The 12,882-nt window shown below is 41.6% G+C and overlaps 1 protein-coding gene across 3 annotated transcripts in view; it reads right to left on the reverse strand.

Annotated features, from left to right (window-relative positions):
* The window catches only part of pacsin3 (protein kinase C and casein kinase substrate in neurons 3), a 59,775-nt gene extending 49,057 nt beyond the window's left edge, over positions 1-10,718 (reverse strand). The window contains exons 1-2 of one of the 3 annotated variants that reach the window (XM_080729963.1): positions 10,244-10,718; positions 6,175-6,236 (exon numbers count right to left, since the gene is read on the reverse strand). The gene's annotated coding sequence lies outside the window, so the exon portion shown is untranslated. Of the gene's footprint in view, positions 1-377; positions 563-6,174; positions 6,237-10,243 lie in introns of those variants that run through there. The other 2 variants (XM_080729964.1, XM_080729962.1) reach the window with 2 other exon arrangements.
* Positions 10,719-12,882: the final 2,164 nt, after the last annotated feature.

Consider the following 12,882-nt stretch of genomic DNA (forward strand, 5'->3'; position numbering starts at 1 on the left):
GGTATGACACTCAAATAAAAAAATTCATTCATTCATTCATTCATGCTCCGGGATCGCTTTCTACACAGACACATTATTGAGCGGACCGATTAACATTGAGGCCGCAAACCGGAAGCGGATGGTCCGTCCTCTATGCTGATGGAATACGCGATAGCATAGCAGTGTCCGATCACACACGATGGGAACTGGATTAGCGCCCGCGTTAACAGGTAGGAAAAGCCAGCAGTGAAAGACATAGAAAGATCTTCGGGCTCCACGGCCGTAAACTACGAATGAGTTAAACTCTATGAACTCCCTCAACCATCCTTCTATTTATCATCCTTCACAACACCTGTTCATAAACTCCTCTACCTCCTCAACCAGCCACCCAGCACTACCTTTTCAATCAGCCTGGTCTCCCATGTCAGTTCCATAGTCTCTGCATGAGACCAGAACACCAGCAGCAAACGGATGTTAGGTTAAAATGTTCGGTCAGCAGCACAGCAGATACATCGGAGTGTCGTCCTTGGTTATAATGGGAGAAAGAATTACCACGCTGCGTGTGTGCGTGTGAGTAGTTACAACATGCCCGTCCAGACTGTCAGAGAGAGCCCTCCCACAACCCTGTAGAGAGAGTGTGTGTGTGTGTGTGTGTGTGTGTGTGTGTGTGTGTGTGTGTGTGTGTGTGTCAGAGGATGTTGACGTTTACTCGGTCAGTGACCACGTACTTGGGTTCAGTTCCCTCAGTGTTAACCCCCCCCCCCCCCCCCCCCCACGCCCCCCCCCCCTCTCCACACACCACCCCACCCCACTGAGCAAGACCTCAGACCTCCCTGGAAGACAAGGACCTGCTGGTGGAGACAGGTCGCTGTGGGAGGGGAAGAGAAATATTCCCATTGTTTTAGGAGTGCATAGATCTTAAGTGGTCCAACATACGCGTATATCATAGGGCAGGGGTTCCCATACTTTTTTGTCTCAGGGCGCCCCATGAATATTTTTTTTAATCCGAGGCACCCCTACATTATAATTTTCACTCCCAGCACCTAATATTTACAGCATATTGTCGTTGTCGGGTGGAAACCTTGTATGTCCAAAACCGTTCGTTTTGTATTTATCATCTATAAAATGTACTAAACTAGTGAAAACAGCCGATCTACAAGCACACAACGCCTCGCGATGCGAGGCGTTGTGTGCTTGTAGATCGGCTGTTTTCACTAGTTTTGTGCAACGGTCTTGTATGATGAAGCAGGGCAAAAGACGTACACATTTGAAACTTGGAGATACGAGGTTTCTGCCCGACAGTGACGATATTTTAGTGATTATGTTGCGAGGAAAACGTTGAGATAATAGCCATTTTGGTTAGAACTGACTGAAAATAACTTTCTACTTCAAGTTTAATATTATCCTAAATATTTTTTAAGTGTGCAAATAAATTCACCCACTTTGAAAACCCCTGTTATAGGGCACTGTTTCCCAAACAGCGGGTCGGGACCCATTTGTGCGTCACAGACCAATTATTTATGGGTCACGACGACTTGAGTAAAAATCCCACTTCTTTTCCTACATGGGGCCAGGACTAGTGTTTATAATCATGTATGATGACAACTTAAAGCCATACTGTGTAAGATGCCCAACTAGTGGTCATTAGCCCTATAGCAAACCGCGGTCGCGTCCGCGTCTTTCGGACGTTTTTCGTACCTTCAGACCCCCGCGTCTGCCTCCACCTCGCTGAGATCTATCTTTTAAGGGGTCCCTTGTTCCTGTGCGTTCAGTAATTCCAGAGATACGGACTCCTTCACCCTGCCTGGTAGGCGAAATTACCTAGAGAAGGGATGGTACAAACGGGCGACAACAAATATGGCTGCCATAGCGACCCCACTTCAAGATGCGCTGTGATTGGCCGGCAGTTGTATAACCCTCGCTGTGATTGGCCGGTAGTGTGATGACGCAATTTTGGCGCGAGATCCGGTCCACGGCAAGGATCTCAGTTTACATACAGAGAAGGCTTTACAGGCTGAAATTCACGGCGCGGATCTTCTAAAACTTTTGTGATTTAATAGTTAGGAGAATTTTAAGATTTGTTTTATAAAAAAAGTTACATAGTACAACTTTAAAACAACATTTATAACTTATTATAAGTGCTGGTTATAATGTATTATAATTCATCACGTGATCTGAATGAGGAAAGGCCGCTAAGCACGATGGGATATGTAGTGTTATGTAATGCTCACCCAGCACGAAAACAGCACCTGTTTACCTGGTAACCATGGTAACCAGGTAAGACGTCCCCAGACATCTTAAAAAAAACGGCACGCATTGTGTTAAAATAACTTGATCAGGTTATCTTAAGATAACCTGAACCGATCTTAAGATAACCTGATGAAAGCTTTTCAAGGAAAGAACTATTCAATGCAGAAACCTGATTCAGCACTGCCTCGTTTAAAAAGGTGGCACGCATTGTGTTAAAATAACTTGATCAGGTTATCTTAAGATAACCTGAACCGATCTTAAGATAACCTGATGAAAGCTTTTCAAGGAAAGAACTATTCAATGCTGAAACCTGATTCAGCGCTGCCTCGTTTGATATCTTCTTTTACTTTGTGGACAGAAGTGACATTCAAACGGATACTGCTGGTACTCGTTGCCAATGCCAAGTCAGAGCTCATTGCCGGGTTAAAGACGTGCATCTGCACATGCAGAGGGTCAGTAGGCCTGAAAGCTCCCGGTGCTTTTCAGCGTTCATCCTCATCCATATTCCCTATCGCCATGAATGGCTGAGACACACAGCTTCCATATCACTAGGAAATACATCACAATCATGTCGATATGGATATTAAATATTCTCAATATAGTCTCAACATCATCTAAAAAAAAGTTCAATACACAAAGAGACACAAACGGTTCAGTTCAAAGCAAGAAAACGTGTTTTTGATGGGGCATAGTACGTCTAATTAAACCGGGGGGGAATTAATACCACAAAATAACATAGGCTTATGCTGTACCATGGAATTACCTCTGTACAGTATTACCTCCATACACATACAATGGAATATGTGCAGAGAAACATGCCATCTCTCCCACCAGGCTAGCTACGAACACCACTACGAAGTCCATTAATGACCTGAAGACAATCTGGGGTAAAAAAACAAAAACAAAACAGGCACTCTGAGTTGAAAGACCCTGTTTGAATATCCGGCCACAGCTGGCTTTGATGTGACCTGAATGCCATAAGAAAGAGCAGTGGGCACTCTGTGTGTCTCAGGAGGAGACGGAACAGCTCGCCAGAGGCCAGTTAGCTGTCAAGCCTGATTGACAGAACACAACAGCGCTACTGAAAAGGGTAAAAGAAGGGAGGAAAGGACTGTCACAGAGAAACTAATATCACGATGAATGTCCTCGCTTCTGCGAGTAAAGGAGGCAGAAGAGAGGAGGAACACAGAAGGGATAGGGTTAAAGCGGTGGTTCCCAAACTTTTTAGCTTGAGACCCAAAAGAGACCCAAACTATTGAAAACACCAGATGTACAGTACATGCTCACAACACGGCGCCAATCTACTTAGTACAGTAGATTGGCTATTTTCACTACTTCTTTTTTTATTTACATTAATTTATGGAAATAATTTTAATTTAACTTTTGAAAAAACAGTTAGAATTGTTTTGAATTTAGGAAAAGTCGTGATTTCTTGTTTAAACTTTAACTTTGGGAACCAGCAGAAAGTGGTCTGGTAGTGCTTGCCATCTTTTCACAGCCATGCCTGTCGTCTGACAGGGAAAGGAGCTTTATGGACCAGCGGGGAACTGGGGAGGTGTGGGGCTGGATAGCACATGGCACTACATTCACAACCCATTACGTCAAACTCATGCACGTAGCTACGCACGCACGCACACACACACACAAAATAACCTTCTCATGTGGTTCCATGGGCACAGCTAGAAAAAAAGCATGTGGTGCTGGTTTGCATTGCGTACAGATTTACGCACAAACAAAAACAGTTGTTGACGGGCTGTGAAATACACTTTTTTACAGAAATCCTCTAAACCAGCAGCCAAAATAAACTATTTGAAGACTGACCGATTGCAGTGCGTAATAACATGCTGACGGTTCCTAAGACTGATCCAACACGGAGAATAGAAGGACGGTGAGAGAGGGGATGGGGACACAGACGGCAACGGGGGGAGGTTTAATGCAGAAGTGGGTCAGGGCAAGCAGGGTGGGGGAGGAGACAAGGCAGAGGAGGGAGGAGACGGACAGATAAAGAGGCAGGTCCTCCAGACCTCGTTTAAGCTCTGCTGGAAACTCATGCTCATTAATCTGATTAATGTTCTCCCGACAGTGTTGCTGCGGCTATAGGCCAGGCCTATTAGGCCTACTGTACGCTGTAGCTTTTAGATCACTATAGGTTGTACTGCCACTCGCGCGCGCATTCAGGTTCAGCCAACTTTCTCTCCGTTAGATTTGAAGTGGAACCCACTTTTTAATATCACTATGCATCAGTACTGGAAGTTTCTTTTAGCATGCACAGAGAACTTGGTAAATGTCCACAACCCATTCACAAGCTTTTTCCATACCAATGCCCATCCCAATCTAGTGCTTGGAATACAACATGGAAACAGTATTTGATTATTTTCTGCTTTTCTGGCAACAGTGTCCTCAACGGGACTTTAAGAATAGAATACACCACATGCTGAATAAGAGGACTGAAAATACCTTCATCACAGCAACCATCAAGGCTACTCGCACACAAGCAAGATGTTTTGTATTATAGAAAAGATACTGCCGTGCCGCTGGCTGCTGAAATGACAACACCATTCTGTCTCACCTGGACTAATTCCAAACTGTAACATCAGATCACTAAACTATGTGGCCAGCAGTCATTGTATAAACAAGACCCCAGTGTACGGCTGGAACTTACTGATCTGGCCAATGTGTGAAATTGCAGGCAGCAGCTTGTATTATCAACTGATGAAAAGGTAGCCCGAAAAATACAGAAAACGGAGATGTATCGTAGTATCGAATCAAATTATTAACAGGTGAATCATATTCAAGTCAAATCATGAGGCCAATGAAGATTCACACCTCTAGAATATAATTATTCAAGGCCATTTTTCTAACTTGGAGGAAGAAATTGGCAGCGCGTTGATGAGGGACCATATCAAATCTAGCATAGACTTTCACCAACTCTACGTGTCCTTGATTTCAAGATGGCGCTGTGTCGTTAGTGCATGGTCACACATACAGCATCTAGAGCTGTCACGATATGACATTTTACAAGACAATTAATTGCCACTCAAATAATTGGCGATCAACGATTTAATTGTGTTTTTGTCGTTGATAATTACATTTCTGTCTGGCTTTTAGGCTTTGAAGTTGTACATGGTAGATATGAAACATAACCTAAATATACAAAGAAATGACTGACATATTTGACAACTTACTACTTAAAAAATAACTTTGATAGTGGAAATAGCCGATCAACAAGCTCACAACGCGTCACGATGCGACGCGTTGTGAGCTGGTAGATCTGCTATTTCCACAATGTTTTACCTTTTTTTTTTAAATATGAACATTTTGCAACATGGAAACGATTATGAAAAATAATCACGATTATGTCAAAAAAAATCACGATTAGACGATTATGTAATAATTGTGACAGCCCTACAGCTTCCCTTTCACTTCCATTCAATGGTTGCGAAGGGGTGGAGCTTCCGAAAGGAGAGAACTTCTCATTGAATAGGTGGGGGTACTGGGAGCATCCGTTCTCTAGATATAATAAAACTCTTATTGTGGTAGATGGTAGACCAACTGAGGATAGACATGGCCTTGGCCCACCAATACTGTCTGCCTGCCTGTCTGTCACTCATACTTGCTAATAAAGTAACCAATCGATATGCTCAGATTTAAGGGCTGGATCCTTCAGTTACAGCCTAATAAGTATATTATTCTAAGCATTGCAGGTGATCCTGGGGACCAAATCCACAGGCACAAAATACAGAAACCAAGCCCGTCACACATTAAAATGGTGAATCCAGCAAGGATACTTACCATTATAGGTAATGGACATAGGATAATAAACATATACTGTATTATTAACAAGAGCAGAAACAGCCATGCCATTCCCATCTAGTCAAGATGCAACACCAAAGATATACCCATGTCTAAAGCTAGAGCCCCAAGTGGCAGTATATAGAGACTTACCTTATCAGAGAAAACACTTGGACAGATGTCCAAAACGGAAGACGGGACGCGTCTCCAACGGCCTGAGCGAGAGAGAGAGAAAGAGAGAGAGAGAGAGAGAGAGAGAGAGAGAGAGAGAGAGAGGAGAGGGAGAGATGGAGAAAGAGACAAGGAGGTGGTAATGGGTAAAATGAAGGGAGGAAAGAGTGAGAGAGAGAGAGAGAGAGAGAGAGAGAGAGAAACAGAAGGAGAGTTGTTAGAGAGTGGTATTAGCCAAGCCGCATGTGGTTAGTTCCCCCTGAAGCTCAAAGAACAGGCAGACTGATGCTCCTTCACAGCGCTCCTCCTCGGTTCAAAAGCCTCCAGTCCAGGACAGCCTTGGAGCACCACTTGCCTTGTTATAGGGGTGAGAGCAGCTAGGTGGCACATTCTGGATGTCACATCGAAATGCCACACATGAAGCCCGTGTCGCGAGAGTCTAATGAGGGGGAGGACAGTAAACCAGCAGCCCCCATGTGAGGAGGTCATAAGTGTTACCTCACACCTCTAAAATTACCTAGCGGGGAAATTAGTCAGACACAGAAGAGGGATAGAGGATGAGTCACTGCACTACACCCGAGTCAAGAGTTAAAGTTCTGAAATTAACCTTCCCGGTCTGAGGAATTGTCTAATTCAACCTTTCTACAGGTCTCACAGTTACAATTACGATTCAGGCATTTAGCAGACACTCTTATCCATGCTGTACATAGAATGCCAGATAAACATTTTAGACATTTCTCAGGGAACTGGATATTGACGGATATTAAAACAGCCTGAGAATGAGAATCACCACAAATAATCTGCTGCTAAAACAAAAAATGGCTTCCAGAATGTCCAACCTACACAGTAAAATCTTGGGTGATAATTTTACTGGGAGGGTCAATTTGCAGTGTAGGTGGTGGAAGTAGTTTGGCCAGCAGGTGATATGACAGGATCTGGAACAAACCCACTGACACAAGAGTCTCCACATTTCACATCATTTAATAGTCCAACTGAAGAAATGGACCATGGACAAACAAACTTGTGAACATTTACAATGTGGCTACAATTAGGTTTCTCTACTGTTCAATGTTGCCATTCCTTGTCTTTTATTACATATTTAATAGGTTAATAATTAGGCATTTTTAACTGTTATTAGTTTTTCTTCTTTTTGTACCTTTTGTACTCTACTGTGTTTCTTGTAATGTTTGCTTGTTTTTAATGTATGGGACTACGGATGGAAATTGTTCATTAACATGTCCCATCCAAATAAACAAATAAAGTAAGTAATGTGATATCTTTATGGACAAAAGTGTGGGATGTATTATTAGGCTGGATTTTTATGTGCCATTTACTGAAATCAAACTTCTGAAACACAAGCTTAAGTGTAAACAATGACGAGATAGGGTAGATTATTTGGGTGACTTGTTTTCCTGCCATCAATAAATACAATATTTTCTGCAGAAAAATGCCCAGCAAGACAGATAGGAGTTGACAGCGAGGTCAGCTGTCTTCCACCATGTAGATCTCTACTGCAGCAGCAGCACTGCTCTCTGAATGCTACTAGAGCTGGCACTGAGCTAGCAACCTGCTGGCACACAGGGACAAAGACAGGACTGTTCCTCAGACACTGTCCTTTCAAATCAACCTTCTGGAAAAGGAGCTGTGGGGGGGGGGAGAGAACTGAGGCTCAACTCAGGTAATATTGTAATTTCAAAAAATTCTGGAATAAAGAAAGTAACACAGTCTTATTTTAAGTTGTTGTGGACGAGAGAGTGAAATAAATGAATAAAACGTCTATGTAAAGGCCTGCTCTGACCATATCTAACTGGTAATAACAGAGAAGAGGAGATGGAGAGTCTAACAGAGGGACAACTCAGCCTTTAAGGACAGCTGTACTCTCCCATAGCCAGAAACTCTTATTTTCTACACCACATGCAGGGTTCCCTTGCCAGCTCGCCATGCAGGCTTTAGATAGAACAGACTGCGTCTGCGACACTGGTTTGGCACAATCTGTTACTGGCTGTGTCGACTAGTATTTGCCAAAAGATTAATCGTCAACCTACTGCCACTTGTTCACACACACACACACACACACACACACACACACACACACACACACACACACACACACACACACACACACACACACACACACACACACACACACACACACACACACACACACACACACACACACACACACACACACACACACACACACGCCCTACCCTTTTCAGTGCACTGCAACACAACACACAAGCATTGCTGAAGCCAGGATCACTCTTGTTGCTCTAGTTTAGTAGTTATCAAGCCAGGTATAGGTTCATAGCCTACTGTAGATGGAAATGGCCCACAATGGTCATTAAGAAGACCGTAAAATGTTTTAGTTGAACTTAATGTAGGCCTATAATAAGAATAGTGTTATAAACAAATGCTTTAAATGAACATAGGCCTTATTTGTCATTATGCCGATAGATTGAGGACAACGGGCACAATTTACATGTCATTTCACTATGGAAAATCCACTTTGCTTGGTGGGATCAGGTCAATGAATGAGAACACACACACACACACACACACACACACACACACACACACACACACACACACACACACACACACACACACACACACACACACACACACACACACACACACACACACACACACACACACACACAGGCTGTCAACGCCCTGGCCCCAAGGGCTACAGCACCGGCTTGAAATCAGTTAGAATATTGTCACTGTAAGGTTGCCATGTGATATTATTTGCATACCCTACAAAACAACAATGACATTGTTTTTGTTTGTGTCTTCAGCCAGTTATGAGATGTTGTATTACTGTAGTAGACTATAGCAGTGGTTCTCAACCTTTTCAGGCCACGACCCCCAAAATAATCATATTTTAACAGGGGACCCCCCAACCCTGACGAGCACTAAGAGTTGAGACACTACATTTTGTATAACAAGGTTCTATTGTGAAAACAGCAGATCTACATGTAGATCGGCTATTTTCACAATTTCTGCCTCTAATATTTGACAATTTGGCCAATGTTTAATTTGTCATCTTAGAAGTATTAAAAAGTCCTTAAATTGCCACTTTAGAAATGTGCAGATACCCTCTATACACTTAAAACTTTATGTTGGTTTGTTTACTGTTGAGTGAGAAAACACCATAGCACATTAAGGTAATCATCAGGGGACCCCCCAAAATAATTTGGGGACCCCCCTGGGGGTCCCGACCCACAGGTTGAGAAACACTGGACTATAGTACAGGAGAGGATGCAGTGTCATCGCCTCCTCATCACCCCAGCAGCAGCATCTATAAACAGCTCCACATAAAGTCTGTGGTGGTTCCTCCTACACAGAGGTGGGAAAAGTACTCTGATGTTTTACTTAAGTAAAAGTATCAATACTGCAATGTAGACATACTCTGTTACATGTAGAAATAATGTAATTCAAATGTACTTGAGTAAAAGTACAAATGTATTGGCATCATAAGGTACTTACAGTACCAAGTAGATATACTGTATATGAGTGTGAGTGAGTGAGTGAGTGAGTGAGTGAGTGAGTGAGTGAGTGTGTGTGTGTGTGTGTGTGTGTGTGTGTGTGTGTGTGTGTGTGTGTGTGTGTGTGTGTGTGTTCTTATCTGCTTACTGTATGTTTTGTATAAATCCAAATCTACAAAGTAGCCTAACTAGTAACTAAAGTTCTCAAATAAATAGAGTAAAAAGTACAATATTTGGATATGAGATGCAGTGGAGCAGAAGTAGAAGTATTAGACATTGGAAATACTCAAGTAAAGTACAAATACCTCAACATTGTACTGAAGTTAATGTAGGCTAGTTACTTTTTTACTTAAAAGTGGATTCCAGGGACTCTGTGGGTACCTTTAGGGGGGGTCTAAATTGACACATACAAGTCTGCAACTCTCACAGTGTTCATTTGGTTCCATTTATACACTGTCAGAGTTAAGGGGATCGACCTTGACATTTGAAAGTTTGAGAAACACTGCTTTACACACCACACTGCCTCCTACGTATACACAGTACACACATTTATCATTTACCTGTTGCGACTCCTTGCAGAAGGAGCAGCCCTAGTAGATCCGTGTGTGCGTCTGATGCGACACTCCTTTATTTATCCTCTCCAGCGGAATAGCGGTTATAGTTAAGTTATAGATGTTGACGATTCAGTTTGTCGTATCTTCTCCTCCCCGGGTCCGGGGTTGGTACAGTTTGCCAGCACACGATCGTATATCAAACAACGCAATACGCAAAGACGTTTCGCCTCCAAAAAGTGTTATTTCCAAGTCAACCGTGGGCCCGTGTATGATGTGTACAACAAACCCATAGCCATTACAACGAAATGATTCAAAGAAAACTCTTCTTTGACAGAACCGGGGTCCAGTCAGATCGTTGATTTATCACACAAAAACGAAATGAAAAGTGTTGTTGTATATGGGGGGGACAAAAATAGACGTTCCGCTTGCTTCTCGTGTGAAACAAACTCGCTGGCAGCAGGTAAATAAAAGCTGCCCACCGACCCTGGCGTCGTTCTAGAGAGAGAGAGAGAGGTGTGTGTAATCAGATGCTGCAGCAGCAGCGTTCTGTTCTGTCACTAGAATGATCTGAACACACGCGTCAAACTAGACCTGTTTAAACACGAGTTCGGGTTGTTGGACTTCAAAATAAGAGCTTTTTAAACTAGTATACCCCATTAAAGGAGTATAGTTCACCCCAAAATAACATTGTTTGAGTTTCTATCGATTACCCACCCACCCCATTCATTGAGTTGAAGAAAAGAAAATCGCATTCCTATAAAGACAATAATTTTATTATAATAAATGTAGGCCTACACGCATTGATTCCGTATGGAGACACAAATGCATATTTGTCTCCCATCCGGAATCAATTGGGGTACATTTATTATAATCAAATTATTGTCTTAGGAATGCGACAAAAACAAGAATATTATTGAACTCAAGGCTCCATGGGGTGAGTAGCCTAATCAAAAGTCATTTTGGGGGTGAATTAAGAGCTATTTAAACTAGTAATACTACAGTGTGTTATATCTTTGCATGTTATATGAGATACATAAAGTGGTTCCTGTGTAAATACGCCGAAAAGCTTAGGCCTACTAGGATCTCCTTTTAGTTGACCTTGTACCAGTGAGTGAAACTGTACCTTTCTAAAAAATTCTTCAATCAAACAAAACAGACATGCAAGTTACCGGTTCATTTGTTGATGAACGGGGCATTGTAGAACACTTATCGGGACTATATTGTACTGTAAACAAATTGTAAACATGTAAACATATTTTACCATTTACTAGGCCTATTATAATGCATGGAATCGGTGCCCAGAATAAAAAAAAAATCAGTCTGTGTGTCCAATTTATGCAACATGCTACATACAAAATATCACAGTAGGCCTACTACTGTATAAAATAAAACAAGAAAACAACAGCAATGGGGAAATAAATATCACTATTAATTTCAATGAAAGTTTTTAGTGTTTACATAATACCATCTGAGAGTGAAAATGATGGGGTAAAGCTACTCTGTCTGTAGTCTAATAGACAAACACAGTTTTCCATAACTGACATCCATCCATTTAAATGAAGTTGACTTACAGATGATGAGATGTGAAGTTCACTGTCCATTTTTATGCGTCATTTGTTATTCTTCAAGAAACCTATATGTTCGTCTTATTTTGTAATGCACCAACCGGAAGTTAAAGGCATACTATGAAAAGACTTGACGAGCAGGTTAAAATTATTTTAGTGACGAAACTCGTCCTCGCGACAATATCCATTCATCCTATTACAGACTTTAACCCTTCACCGTCTGGAACCCATGTCCAGTTCAACTGTACTCACATTTTGTACTGTACTTCAGTAAAAGTATCAACAGGCCTACTTTAATGTAGAAATACTCTGTTAAAACAAGTAAAAGTCAATCAAAATGTACTTGAGTAAACTGTAAAAGTAGGCCTAATAAAGTAATGGTTTCAAAATAGACTTAAAGTAACAAAAGTGGAAAGTCATTGTTCGAATGTCCCATATTTTTTTTAATACATCTTTTGAAATTGTAGATCTTCTATTTTCAAACGGCTGGAATGTATATCAGGCTGAAGTGGTTAATGTATGTTTTATCCAGAATCTACAAAGTAAACTAGTAACTAAAGTTTCAAATAATTGTAGTGGAGTAAAACTACAATATGTGCACTCTGAGATGTAGGCCTAGTGGAGTAGAAGTAAAAGTATTGGAAATTGGAAATCAAGTAAAGTACAAATACCTCAAAATTGTACTTAAGTAAATTACCTAAGTAGCCTAAATGTACGTATAGGTGAAGACCACCCATTTTCAATATTGAAATATGTCATTAATATACCTTAGAGGAGTTGTGTGGAAAACTTGATGACATCACACCGTTGCACTTTACAATACTAACAGCAAAAAATCAATCTTCCAGTTCTAGGCAACACAGAAGGGGGGGGGGGGGACTTTTTTTCTATTTCCACACAACTCCTCTAAAGTATATTAAAGACATATTTCAATATTGAAAATGGGTGGTCTTCCCCTTTAATTACTTTCCACCAATGGTTATGAACAGGACAGGCTGTATGGGGTGTTTTGCTGTGTATTTTATGAATGACGATGAGTCATGGGAAATAACACTAAGAAATATATTTGTGTGTAGTACT

This window comes from Nannobrachium achirus, assembly GCF_963921795.1.
Source record: "Nannobrachium achirus genome assembly, chromosome: 7".
NCBI classification, from domain to species: domain Eukaryota; kingdom Metazoa; phylum Chordata; class Actinopteri; order Myctophiformes; family Myctophidae; genus Nannobrachium; species Nannobrachium achirus.